Source organism: Mesoplodon densirostris, chromosome 2, assembly GCF_025265405.1.
Source record: "Mesoplodon densirostris isolate mMesDen1 chromosome 2, mMesDen1 primary haplotype, whole genome shotgun sequence".
In the NCBI taxonomy this organism is placed as follows: Eukaryota; Metazoa; Chordata; class Mammalia; order Artiodactyla; family Ziphiidae; genus Mesoplodon; species Mesoplodon densirostris.
This window is the reverse complement of record NC_082662.1, coordinates 34,674,650-34,688,384: the sequence shown is the minus strand read 5'-3', so window position 1 is coordinate 34,688,384 and position 13,735 is coordinate 34,674,650. Positions and strand designations below refer to the sequence as shown.

Sequence of the window (13,735 nt, the reverse complement as noted above, 5' to 3'; positions counted from 1 at the left end):
GTCATCTCATTTTGTCTAATTTACTGCATTTATGGTCTCCTTTCCACAGGCTGCAGGGTCATAGTTCCTTTTGCTTCCGTTGTCTGCCCCGGTAGGTGAGGTTGGTGCAGGGGCTTGTGTGGACTTCCTGGTGGGAGGGACTGGTGCCTGCGCTCTGGTGGGTGGAGCTGAGTCTTTTCCCTCTGTTTGGGCAGGACTGCTTCAGGTGGTGTGTTTTGGGGTGTCTGTGAGCTTAGTATGGCTTTAGGCAGCATGTCTGCTGATGGGTGGGGCTGTGTTCCTGTCTTGCTGGTTGTTCGGCATGAGGTGTCCAGCACTGGGGCCTGCAGGCAGTTGGGTGGAGCTAGATCTTGGTGTCGAGATGGATACCTCTGGGAGAGTACACACCGATTAATATTTCCTGGGACCAGGAATTCTCTGGTGGTCCAGCATCCTGGATTTGGTGCTCCCACCCTGGAGGCCCAGGCCCGACCCCTGGCCAGGGAACCAAGAGCCCACAAGCCGCACTGCATGGCCAGGGAAAAAAGAGAGAAAAGAAAAAGGAAAAAAAAAAAGAAAAGAAAAGAAAACAAACAAAACCCAAGACAAATAACAAAAACAAACAAACTACAACAACAACACAACACGCACAAAAAGAAAAAAAAGAAGAAAGCAGACACACCATATCCAAGACAAATGATAACAACAAAACCAAACTAACAGAAACAAAGAAGCAGACAGGAAAAAAACAAACACAAGAGAACAAACAATGAAAAGGATTCAAAAATGAGAACAATCAGTAAGGACTAAACTAACAAAAACAAAAAATGAAAAATAAAACAAAAACAGAAAGCAAAGAAAACAAAATAAACACATGGAAACAATCAAAAAAAGAAAAAGGAAAATAAAATTTAAAAACAGAACAAAAACAAGAAAAAAACACAAAACAGCAAAAAAGTAAAGTGAAAATAGAAAAAAAAGTATATATTAAAAAAATAAAAATAATAAATAATAAAAACAACAATACCATCAACTGAACAAAACAAAACAGACATTAAAAGAATAAGAGTAATAAGAATATTTTCCTGGGGCCTCCTCTGTCAGTGTCCTTGCTCCCACAGTGAGCCACAGCCAATCCCCGCCTCCCTGGGAGGCCCTACAATACCTCTAGGCAGGTCTCTGGACCTGCTGTGGGCGCTGTGGGGCCAGCTCAGACTCCGACCTGACCCAGCTCCCGTGTGTTCTTGCCCCCAAAGTGCACTGCTGCTAAGGCTAGACCCATCTCAGTTGTGGGAACGCTCTGTTGTCTATTCAGGTATTCCACAGGATTTACCAAGCCGATCACGATTGCAGGGATTTAATCCATGGCTTGTGCAGCTGCACAGAAAGAAGTTCGTCTTCCTTAGTCACACTGCCCCTGGGACTTACTTTTGGTTTTCACCCCACCTCTGTGTGTGCGCCACTCTCAGGCCAGTTCCCCACCCAGGCGGGAGGAAGCAGTGGCTGATAGGGGCACATTTACTCCCTCAGGCCGGAGAGGGGTATGGCAGCCACAACTGGGTGTGCACGAATTGCCTGCAGGGCCCAGCAGGCAGTTGTAACAGACGGGAGCGTGCTCACTTTGGTGGGAGTCCCTCCCAGTGCCTGCAGAGGCAGGGGCTGGCGTGAGGGGGCAGTGGCGGCTCCGCCCCTTGCACACTGCTCAACAGTGGTTCTTTTCCTAGGCAGACCACGTTTCCTCTAGGGCCATTCCCAGCCACAGAGCCCCTCACTCCTCCCTTTGTTGTATCCACGCAGCCAACAATGGTCCTCTCCAGGGATCCGCTGTTTTAACGTGCTTTAGCGCTCAGCCCCCACCAGCATTGGCAGATTCCTATCTCCAGAAGGTTATTTTATTTCTTTACCTCATGAGGTCACGGTAAAGATTAAATGTGATCATCAGTGTAAAGCACTTTACACAATACATAGTAAGTCTTGAATATATATTAGCTACTATTAAGTGGTGTTTTTAGTTTCTTAGGGCTGCTGTAACAAATTGTATCACAGATTAGGTGGCAATTTATTCTCTCACAGTCCGGAGGGTAGCACTCCAAAATCAAGGTGTTAACTGGGCCATGCTCCCTCTGAGACTAGGTAGAATCTTTACGTGCCTCTTCCTAGTTTCTGGTAGTGGCTGTCAGTCCTTGGCTTGCAGCTGCATCACTCTGATCTCTGCCTCTTTTGCCACATGGTGTTCTCTCTGAGTATGCCTGTCTTCACATGGTGTTTTCTTTCTCTTATAGGGACCCCAGTCATATTGGATTAGGGCCCACCCTAATGACCTCATTTAAGTTGATTATATCTACAAAGACCCTATTTCCAAATAAGGTCACATTCACAGATACCAGGAGTATACAATTTGGAGAACATAACTCAACCCATAACTGTCTACCCTCTGGCCCCTCAAAATTCATGTCCTTGCCAAGTGCAAAATACGTTCACCCCATCCCAATATCCCCCAAAGTCTTAACCCACACCAGCATCCAATCCAAGTCCAGAATCTCACCTAAATGTAATCAACTCAAAAAGTCTCAAATCTCATCTTCTGAATCATCTAAATCAGGTATGAGTGAGACTCTGCTATGATTCATCCTGGGACAAAAATTCCTCTCCATCTGTGGACCTGTGAAATCTAGAACACACGTTATCTGCTTCCAAGATATAATGGTAGGACAGGCTTCAGAAAGACATTTCTATTACAAAAGTGAGAACATGGAAGGAATAAAAGGATCACTAGTCTAAAGCCAATTCACAACCCAACAGGGCTTCAAGGCCCGGGAATAATCCTCTGTGGCCCAGTGCTCTGTCCTCTGGCCTGCGTGGGCAGGCCCACCCTTTTAACCCAAGAGGGGTCCCATTGGCCCAGGCATCTGCATCTGTGGCTCTGCCCTGTTGTTAGTCTTCATTTCATTCCATCTCTGTTCCTTTCAGTCCAGGCTGGCAGCACTTCTGCTGATATAAAATTCTCAAAAACCTTGTCAAGTCTCCCATGCAATTTACTGGTGTTCGAACCATCTGACAAGAGGATCCTCCACAGATCTTTCCTGGATAACCATGTCTCTGTTCCTAGCTTCTGAGGTGTTTGATTGTGTCCTAGAGTCAGGCAAATGATGATCCAGCCATACACTTGGCCCTGTTTCCAGAGCATGCTGTTTGGATAGGCAGAGAATTTTCCAAATCATCAAGTGCTGGTTCCTTTTTGCTTAACAGTTCAATCCTCAATTTACTTCTTCTCATATTCATAAAAACCAAAGAGAAACTAAGCCACATTTCCACACTTTGCTTAGAAATCTCCTCAGTTAGATATCCAAGTTCATCAGTTATAAGTTCACCCAATGGCTGAACACAATTCGGACAAATTTTCTGCCACTTTATAGCAAGAACGACCTTTCCTCCAGTGTCCAATAACATGCTCCTCATCTCCTTCTAAGGCCTCACTTAAAAGCACCTTTAATGTTCATATTTCCATCTCTTGAAGGCAATTTAGTTTTTTTTCTGTCAAGCCTCTACTCATTATCCAGTTCCAAAGCCACTTCATTTTTAAGTATTTGTTAGAGCAGCACCCCACTCTCATTAGTACCAAAATCTGTATTGGTTTCCTGGGGATACCAGAAGCTGGAAGAAGCAAGGAAGGATATTTCCCTGCAGGCTTCAGAGAGAGCATGACCCAGCCAACACCTTGATTTTGGACTTCTGCCCTCTAACTCAGTGAGAGAATAAATTTCTGTTGTTTATTACATTCAGCTTGTGGTTCTTTGTTATGGCAGTCCTAAGAAGTCAAAACCAAGGGTTTTATTTGGAGGTACTGTAGTCATTAGTGAAAGACAGTGAGTACATGGTATCTCCCTGTATCCACAGGGTTTCTTGCTATTTCTCTTTCTCTCTTAAACCATATTTGTGTCTAGCTGCACTATAATGTTTACTTTCGTTATGTTAACAGCTTATGATTTTGCTCTGTTTTATCTCAGGAGAGCAGCCTTAAGTGGTTGGTAGGGATTCTTTGGTACCAAGAAGACTACACACTTTTGAAAGGGGAGGGGCTTTAGTTTTATAGACCTTCCTTCTGCCAGAATGCCTAGTACTGGTTCTTGGTTTCCTCCTCATGAATACTGTTGTATCACCTGCCTCCGTCAGGGTGAAACAAGAAGAGCTGCAATGGCACTTCAATTATGCCTTGAAAAGGCAGTTGATGCATAAATGATGAATTACATAATAAGTCCTTTACCACTACTTCTAATGGACATCTGTGTTTTTCAGTTTTGTGTTATTTTTCAAGAACACATTCTTTTCCTATCCTAATGAAGACCTATACTTTCTTGAATTCCCTTTAGCCAGTCACAGTGTTTGCAGGCCTCTTAGAAGATACCCCATAAATATTGTTTTGCCTTGAAGAAGGCTTAGGCATCTCACTACTAGTGAAAGACTAGCTCTAGTGATAAATAAAAGATGTTAGTTGCCAAAGCTGTCATTTCAATTTGTTTTGCTTGCACTGAGCTCATTAATAAATTGCCACAGTCATAATATGAAAGTAATGAACCTTCTGGAGGCCCAGCTGGGTCACAGAGCATTAACAGGGACCTTCAGGGCAACTGCCATTGTTATACACAGTTCAGTTAAAGGGTTTTAGGCTTATTTTTTTCTTTGAAACATATATATTTTGCAAAATCCAAATCCTGTTTTATCACTTGTGTACTTTCTAAGTGAGTATATTTGAATTCAACCCAACAAGATGTATCTGATGCCTACTACTGTCAGGCAGTGTATTAGACCCCAGAGGCAAAGATGAATAAGGCATCCCTTAGGGCTTCACTATCAAATTGGGAGAAGTATGTAAACAAATAATTGTAATACAGTATTTAAATGCTGTAAGTATGAACCAGATATAAATAATAGCATAGAAGAGGAAATGATTATCTAGGGAAGAGAACTCAGAAGGCTGAGGAAGAGGAGATTCATTGATATTTGAGTTAAATTTTGAAAGATGAGTTGTAAGTTGACAAGTAGAGTGTATAATGGGAAAAGGGATTTCATTGCAGATAAGTTGAGGGACTATAGATCATGTAGAATAACTTAGGGGAAGAAGGTAAAGAGGAGAAGATGGGAAGATGAGGCTGGAGAAGTAGTCAGGGGCCAAATCTTAAAGGATTTAGGTTTGAAGGGCTATGTATGCAATGCCAAGGACTTTGGTGGATTTCATTCTATAGGCTGCATGGGTCCATTGAAGGATTTTAAGCAGAGATGAAACATAATGGAATTTCTATTTTAGAAGGATTACTCTGGTTGCCATACACACAATGGAATGGAAGTAGAGAGAGACCAATCAGAAGGCTATTGACTAGTTTTGTGGAAGCAAGTAACACCTTGTGTACTACAAAGAGCATGACCCAGATTGTTTCAAGTCCTGGTTCAACCACCTACTGACTTTCTAAACTAACCCTGAAATTTACTCATCAGTGAAATGGGAATAATAGTAATCTCTCACTGGATATTATGAAAAAATCATATGAAATAACATATATATGTAGAATTGCTCCAAAGAGCTGAGTATAAATGTTAGCTGTGGACTTCCCTGGTGGCGCAGTGGTTAAGAATCCACCTGCCAATGCAGGGGACACGGGTTCGATCCCTGGTCCAGGAGGATCCCACATGCCACGGAGCCACTAAGCCTATGTGCCACAACTACTGAGCCTGCACTCTAGAGCCCGTGAGCCACAACTACTGAGCCCAACATGCCACAACTACTGAAGCCCGTGTGCCTGGAGCCCGTGCTCCACAACAAGAGAAGCCACTGCAGTTAGAAGCTCGCGCACCGCAGTGAAGAGTAGTCCCTGCGCGCAGCAACGAAGATCCAACGCAGCCATAAATAAATAAATAGATTTATTTTAAAAAAATAAATAAATGTTAGCTCTTACAGTTCAACTTCTGTTTTTGTTGAGTTTGGGGTAACTTATAACCTAGTTTAGGGTTTTTAAGAAGCATTTTCACTTTCTTTCTACCACTCTGTCCCAATAAAACAAAGAACTCAGAACGTTTACAAACATTTTATATCACATTAAGATCTACATTCCAGGATTTTCTAAACATTTAAAAGAACAACATAACTAAAGCTTTTGCCTTTGGATGCCCTGCCAGACTCTCAACTGGAGAACAGGCTTAGTGTCTTTGTTTAGTGACTGGTGTAATCAGAAAAGACTGGAGCCCTAGCTCAACAAATGAGCTTTTTAGCTGAGAAGTAGCATCAGAGTTTACTCTGACTCTGTTTCTTCAAGTGTTATTAATTAGAATAATGTGAATAGGTGCCCTTGCTACCTTGCATCTCTATTGTGAGGATCACCTTCTTTCCTTAAGTAAACACTCATTAAACTATTTCAGGTACTGTTATAAAGAATGTAGAAATAAATCAGATCTGGATCCTAATTTCAAGGGAATCACAGTGCTAAAAGAACTGTAAAAGATGTATACAGGTAACTGTAATACAAATAGGATAATCGTGAGTCCGCTAACTTTGAAAATTATGAAGGACTTTGAAGCTGGAAGTCATATTATACAAAATATCGTGAGATTTCCCGGTTGGCACAGTGGTTAAGAGTCCGCCTACCAATGCAGGGGACACGGGTTCGAGCCCTCATCTGGGAAGATCCCACACGCCACGGAGCAACTAAACCTCTGCACCACAACTACCGAGCCTGCGTTCTAGAGCCCTAGAGCCACAACTGCTGAAGCCCGCATGCTACAACTACTGAAGCCCGTGCACCTAGAGCCTGTGCTCCGCAGCAAGAGAAGCCACTGCAAAGAGAAGCTTTCGCACCACAACGAAGAGTAGCCCCCGCTCGCAGCAACTAGAGAAAGACCACGTGCAGCAACGAAGACCCAACACAGCCAAAAATAAATAAATTAATTTTAAAAATATATTGTTCTGTTTTACAAAGTATATCTCACGTGTTCTTATTATTTAAAGTGCTTTTCCAAGTAGAGCTGAGACAGTCACTTTCCAGTTACCTGTGGAAAATAAATGATAAAGGTAGATTTAGATTTTAGTTAGATATTTTTAAACCTGCATGCATATTTTGATCCCAGGCTTGATCAGGCTTAATATTCACTTATATTCAAGTAACTTGGTTACGGTACTCTCTGAGCCTCAGAGGCGTTTGTGTGTGTTTGTGTGTGTGTGTGTGTAGTAGAGATAATATCACCTACCTTTCAGCTTTGTTGTGATGAAATGGCAATTATATGTACAAGTGCAAAAAAAATTCATGTTCATTCATTCCTTCAGTCTCTGCTCTAATCTACCCACCTTTTCACTATTGCTCAGTGTTGAGCTCTGAGACAGCAGCTTCTTTGAGATGTTTTAAGGTTTCTTTTTTTTAAAACTTATGAAAAATTCAAACATATGATAAACTTGAAAGGATCTTGCCAATGGAAAACCTTATGTCCACATGCTAAATTTTACCATTGCTTGTAAAGATCACATGTCAGTTTATCTATCCCTCTAGCACCCAGCTATATTAAATTTTCTCCAGTGATTCTTTAGGACTTTTCTGAAAGACGTTTTTTAAACTAGGTTGGAGGCCAGGAGTGCAAGTGCATTTCAAATATTTGTAATTACATTACATTTCTCCTATTTACATTGTTCTATACCTGCAAAGAATGTTATTTACAAGTTTATTCATTACTTGGATATATCTGAGCTCCTACACTATCATTTCTAACCTTACCTCATCCCATTTGCATTTTCCTTAGAATGCCTTCATTTAATCTTTTTTTTTTAACATCTTTATTGGAGTATAATTGCTTTACAATGGTGTGTTAGTTTCCGCTTTATAATAAAGTGAATCAGTTATACATATACATATGTTCCCATATCTCTTCCCTCTTGCATCTCCCTCCCTCCCACCCTCCCTATCCCACCCCTCTAGGTGGTCACAAACCACCTAGCTGATCTCCGTGTGCTATGCGGCTACTTCCCACTAGCTATCTATTTTACGTTTGGTAGTGTATATATGTCCATGCCACTCTCTCACTTTGTCACAGCTTACCCTTCCCCCTCCCCATATCCTAAAGTCCATGCTCTAGTAGGTCTGTGTCTTTATTCCCGTCGTACCCCTAGGTTCTTCATGACCTTTTTTTTCCCTTAGATTCCATATATATATATATGTTAGCATATGGTATTTGTTTTTCTCCTTCTGACTTACTTCACTCTGTATGACAGACTCTAGGTCCATCCACCTCACTACAAATAACTAAATTTCGTTTCCTTTTATGGCTGAGTAATATTCCATTGTATATATGTGCCACATCTTCTTTATCCATTCATCTGTTGATGGACACTTAGGTTGCTTCCATGTCCTGGCTATTGTAAATAGAGCTGCAATGAATGTTTTGGTACATGACTCTTTTTTTTTTTTTTTTTTGCTGTATGCGGGCCTCTCACTGTTGTGGCCTCTCCCATCGTGGAGCACAGGCTCCGGACACGCAGGCTCAGCAGCCATGGCTCATGGGCCCAGCCGCTCTGCGGCATGTGGGATCTTCCTGGACCGGAGCACGAACCCATGTCCCCTGCATTGGCAGGCGGACTCTCAACCACTGTGCCACCAGGGAAGCCCTCATGACTCTTTTTGAATTATGGTTTTCTCAGGGTATATGCCCAGTAGTGGGATTGCTGGGTCGTATGGTAGTTCTATTTTTAGTTGTTTAAGGAACCTCCATACTGTTCTCCATAGTGGCTGTATCAATTTACATTCCCACCAACAGTGCAAGAGTGTCCCCTTTTCTCCACACCCTCTCCAGCATTTATTGTTTCTAGATTTTTTTGATGATGGCCATTCTGACCGGTGTGAGATGATATCTCATTGTAGTTTTGATTTGCATTTCTCTAATGATTAGTGATGTTGAGCATTCTTTCATGTGTTTGTTGGCAATCTGTATATCTTCTTTGGAGAAATGTCTATTTAGGTCTTCTGCCCATTTTTGGATTGGGTTTTTGTTGTTGTTGTTGTTATTGAGCTGCATGAGCTGCTTGTAAACTTTGGAGATTAATCCTTTGTCAGTTGCTTCATTTGCAAATATTTTCTCCCATTCTGAGGGTTGTCTTTTGGTCTTGTTTTTGGTTTCCTTTGCTGTGCAAAATCTTTGAAGTTTCATTAGGTCCCATTTGTTTATTTTTGTTTTTATTTCCATTTCTCTAGGAGGTAGGTCAAAAAGGATCTTGCTGTGACTTATGTCATAGAGTGTTCTTTTATTGTTGCATTTAGAGTAGGTTCTTTTTAGTAGTCCTTGTCTCTTTCTCCTTTTAAAGTATCTTTTTAAATTAATTTTTAAAAATACTGTACATTTTGTGCCTAGTGGCAAACATCGCAGCTAGAACCTTTGTGTGCAGAGTGGGGTGCCAGCACAGGTCTTAAAATCTCAGGTATCTCAGTACTTTTCATCGACTCCAATTTCTTGTTTCTGAGCTTGGGTTTTTCTCCCTGGGACGCTTGGTCTGTTTAGTATGCTATAGGAGTAAATACAGTCCTTTACCTATGTTTGGTTAGAGGTGCTCAGCATTGATTTTCTAGTATATAGCTCAATTTTGATTATAGGTTGCAGAAATCCTTCAATTTCTGAGTCTTTGATGGCATTCTTCCCTACTTCCCAATGCTATATACTTTCTCATATTTTTAAAATCTTCTTTTGTCATCTCAATGCATGTCTTTTATTTTTTTTTATTAGTTTCTGCTTTATAGCAAAGTGAATCAGTCATACATATACATCTGTTCCCACATCCCTTCCCTCATGCATCTAATGCATGTCTTTTAAATGAGTTTTAATCAGCAAGAATTTGCCATTGTGTTATGTGGATTTCCTTAATAAGCTGTGAGGACTGTATTCAGAAAAGTCTTTGAAAAGAGAATTATATTCATGATTATGTCTATCAATTCCTTACATCCTCTCATTACCTTTATGTAAGTGATCTTGTCAGATTTGAGAGTGACTTACAGATACTAAAGGACCCAGCTTGTTTTTGTTTCATTTTTAGAGATTTTTTTTCTTAATTTCTCTTTCAGAAATCAACTATGAGTTTTAATTACAAACCATCCAAATATATTTTTTAAATTCAGAAAGTAGTCACTTTCTGGTCATGTAATTTTTAAATTTTATGCCTTTTTTTTTTCTTAATGACTAGCTTTCATTCATTTCATTCAAAAATACTTATTGAATGCCTCCTGTATACCAGGCAGTATTCCAAGTGCTAGGATATAGTGCTGAATAAATAACACAGACAAGGCCCCAGTGGGTGAGACAAATAAATAGACAAGGAAAATACTAAATGGTGCTAACTGCTATGGAGAATTAAGAGTGGTGTGAGAGAGTCTGGGTGACTACTTTAGATTGAGTGGTCAGGGAAGGGTTCTCTGAGGAGGTGACATTTAAACTGAGACCTGAATGATAAGATGCCAGCCCTGTGAATACGGGTGGTGCATTCCAGGCAGTGTACAGGCCCTAAGGTAGTAAGGAGAGGCCTGCAGCAGGAGCAGAGGTCAGCCGGCTGGAGCAAAGTGAACGATGAGAGCTGTAGGAGTAGAGGCAGTAGAGATGGGGTCAGATCATCTAGGATTATGTGGGTCAGGATAAGGTGCTTGGATTTCCTTTTAAGTGCTGCTGTGGAGAGCATTTGAAAGATTTTAAGCAGGGGAATGACATGATCTAATTCATATTAACATGTAATCAAAATAGGGCCGGGCTTCCCTGGTGGCGCAGTGGTTGAGAGTCCGCCTGCCGATGCAGGGGACACGGGTTCGTGCCCCGATCCCGGAAGATCCCACATGCCGCGGAGCGGCTGGGCCCGCGAGCCATGGCCGCGGAGCCTGTGTGTCTGGAGCCTGTGCTCCGCAACGGGAGAGGCCACAGCAGTGAGAGGCCCGCGTACAGCAAAAAAAAAAAAAAAAAAAAAAAAAAAATAGGGCCATATAATGGAGAAAATCAGCCAGTGCTGAGTCCCTAACCAAACATACGCAAAGATTGCATTTACTCCTAGGGCATACTAAATATAAATAGCTCAGTTTTCCTGAAAAAACCCTAAGCCTCAGAGACAAAAAATGGACCAAATTACTTTGCTGTGAATCCCACCACCACCATTTACTAACTGTGCAACTTTGGGTTATAAGACATTTCTCCACACTGGTTTCCGTATCAATAAAATGAAGGTAATAATAGTACCTACATAAGGATTGTGAGTATCGAACAACTTAACACAAGTGAAGTGCTTAGAACAATGCTTGGCACATAGTACTTAATGTTTACTTTTATTATTTATTTCCTCTAGATATGGGTTGTCTAATACAATAGCCACATGGTTAGTGTAACTGAATTACTGATTTATAAATTTTATTTAATTTTAATTAAATTTTAAAACATCCTCCATACAGTTATTGGAAAATTTTAAAGTATGTTTTGAGAAACTTGAGTGTATGAATTTTCTTTTCAACTGTAAGTTTTATGAAATTTAAATACAGATCAAGTATTTCTGATGAAAGTTTAGCATCTGAATTGAGATAAGCTATAACCGTAAATACACACCAGATTCTGAAGACAATATTAAAAAGAATGTAAAGTATTTCCATTGATTTTTATAATGATTACCAGCGGAAGTGATAATATTTCAATATATTGGGATAAATAGAATGCATTATTAAAATTATTTTAATCTGTTCCTTTTTTTACTTTTTAAAATGTGACTACTAGAAAACTTAAAATGACATGAGTAGCTTCAATTATATTTCTGTTGGATGGCAGTGCTCTAAACCCTGGGTCAGGGGGAAGAGCAGTGGAATATAGACAGGGGGAAATGTTTTTTCTAATTACACAAATACCCCTGGAGATTCCAAAACACCTTCACCCAGTGGAGCCTTCCTCCCCGTCAAATTAATCCTACCTCCTACCTTTTGCTGAAAATTAGTGCCTTTAATGAGCCTGCCCTCACTGATAGGAGTGTTTTGTATTCTTCAGATATGTCGGGGGGAAAAAGTTATGAGTCACTGCTGTATGTTAAAGAGTATCGCACAGGTTCAACACCTATCAGTGATTTCGATGAAATAAATTTCTGGAGTTCTCTTAACTAATACTAGGGAATAAAATTGTTCTCTGAAATAACATACCACTAAATCCTGGTCTAGTGAACCCCAGAGACTTAAAATGAAGAAGAATTAAAGTAGATTTTAATTAAGGGATGAGTGCTGGGTCAAAAGCTGAGGAAGTTGAGAAAGCCATCTTGTGTCCTAAAAGCTAAATTTCCGGGATTAAAAAAAAAAAAAAAAAGCTCAGAAAGCTAAACAACCATAAATTTCTGTCTCTGAAGTGAAACTGGACATGTCTTTTTCTTCTCTTGCCTCTTGGTTCTTGCTGATTCTGTGGTTATATACAAACATTTTCTGACTTGCTTTAAAAGGTGTTATTCTCTGGAATTAGCATGAGGAAGGTTTCTAGTAAATGCTGAGTGACTGCTAGCAAGTGGTACCACTCTTCTGCCTTAGCTGTTTAGAATGCGTATTATATATTCTTTCTGTATCACCTCAAATAATTTTTTTTAATCCGATATGCCTTAGCTTAGTACCTATCTCAAAGATTATTCCATGCCCTCTCAGTCAAGTCAGTTTTCTAGAGAAGAGAGCCCTTTCCTGAGGTTGCTGTTTCGGATTCACATAAGACACATTTCCCTGGAAGCCCCTTTGTATGTCTAGCCTTCCTATTACCATGAAGAAAGAAGTTGTCTCTGTTTCCCAACCAGAAATGGGTGTCAGGGCAGTTGCCTGAGTAGCTCACAGGAAGACAGCTGATCTCATCTGATAAATTTCCGTTACTGTAATAGCAATAGGATTTTCTATGAAACCATAAAATCACACACTTGTAGAGGTGGTTGATGAAGAAACAGAGGCATGCAGCTAGTTTGTAGTAAACATGGGACCTGCCTGAGTTCTTATCTTTTGGTTTTAAAGTGAAGAATTTGAAGCCCTGACGAAGTGACTACTCAGTGACAGAATGAACCAGGCCAAGTTTAGGTCTAAGTTGCATCTCAGTTTCTTGGTACAGAGAAACTGTATTTGCCCCAAGTTTGTAATTCTACCAGATTCCTGCAAGATCCTGGATAATGTCAAGGATTCATAACTCACTTTTTTAGGATAAGAACCTGAGACTTTGGCGGGGGGGGGGTGCGACTTACAGAATGGTTTATAGATACTGCTCTGTTAATGAGCCCAAATTACTTTATGTGCCTGTCTCTATGGCTTAAACAGTGGGGATTTACTCTATTCTCAGGGCTGTACATCTCAGGAGTTAGTTTCCTGTGTAGGACTCTATCCTATTACACTCCAACAGAATAAAGTTGATCATGAGATCCCTGGTACTGTGTAACATAGACATCTCTCAAAGGTCTGCTTGGGCAGTGTGAAGAGATAAAAAATAATAAACAGATTAATAGTCTCTTATCGGTCCCCAAAGCCATGAGTCTGACCTCAGGTTTTAATTTTGTCGCTATGAAAAGCTTTTATTAAGTGGCACCTGTCTGCAGATGGTGACGTGTTCAAATCTTCACTCTAGAAAACCTTGGAGAATTAAGTCACTCTTAGAAGCTTAGTGTTCTGGATTGCTACAGGTTTGTTCCATTATACATTAAAACTTTATTTTAAAAACTCATTTTACTTAGAAATTATCCTAAAGTGGATTATACCCTTCTTCCTTC

At 40.5% G+C, this 13,735-nt stretch overlaps 1 protein-coding gene across 5 annotated transcripts in view; it reads left to right on the top strand.

Moving 5' to 3' along the window:
- Window positions 1–13,735, top strand: part of SCMH1 (Scm polycomb group protein homolog 1) — a 193,435-nt gene that overhangs the window by 20,174 nt on the left and 159,526 nt on the right. The gene's annotated exons all lie outside the window — the stretch shown is intronic.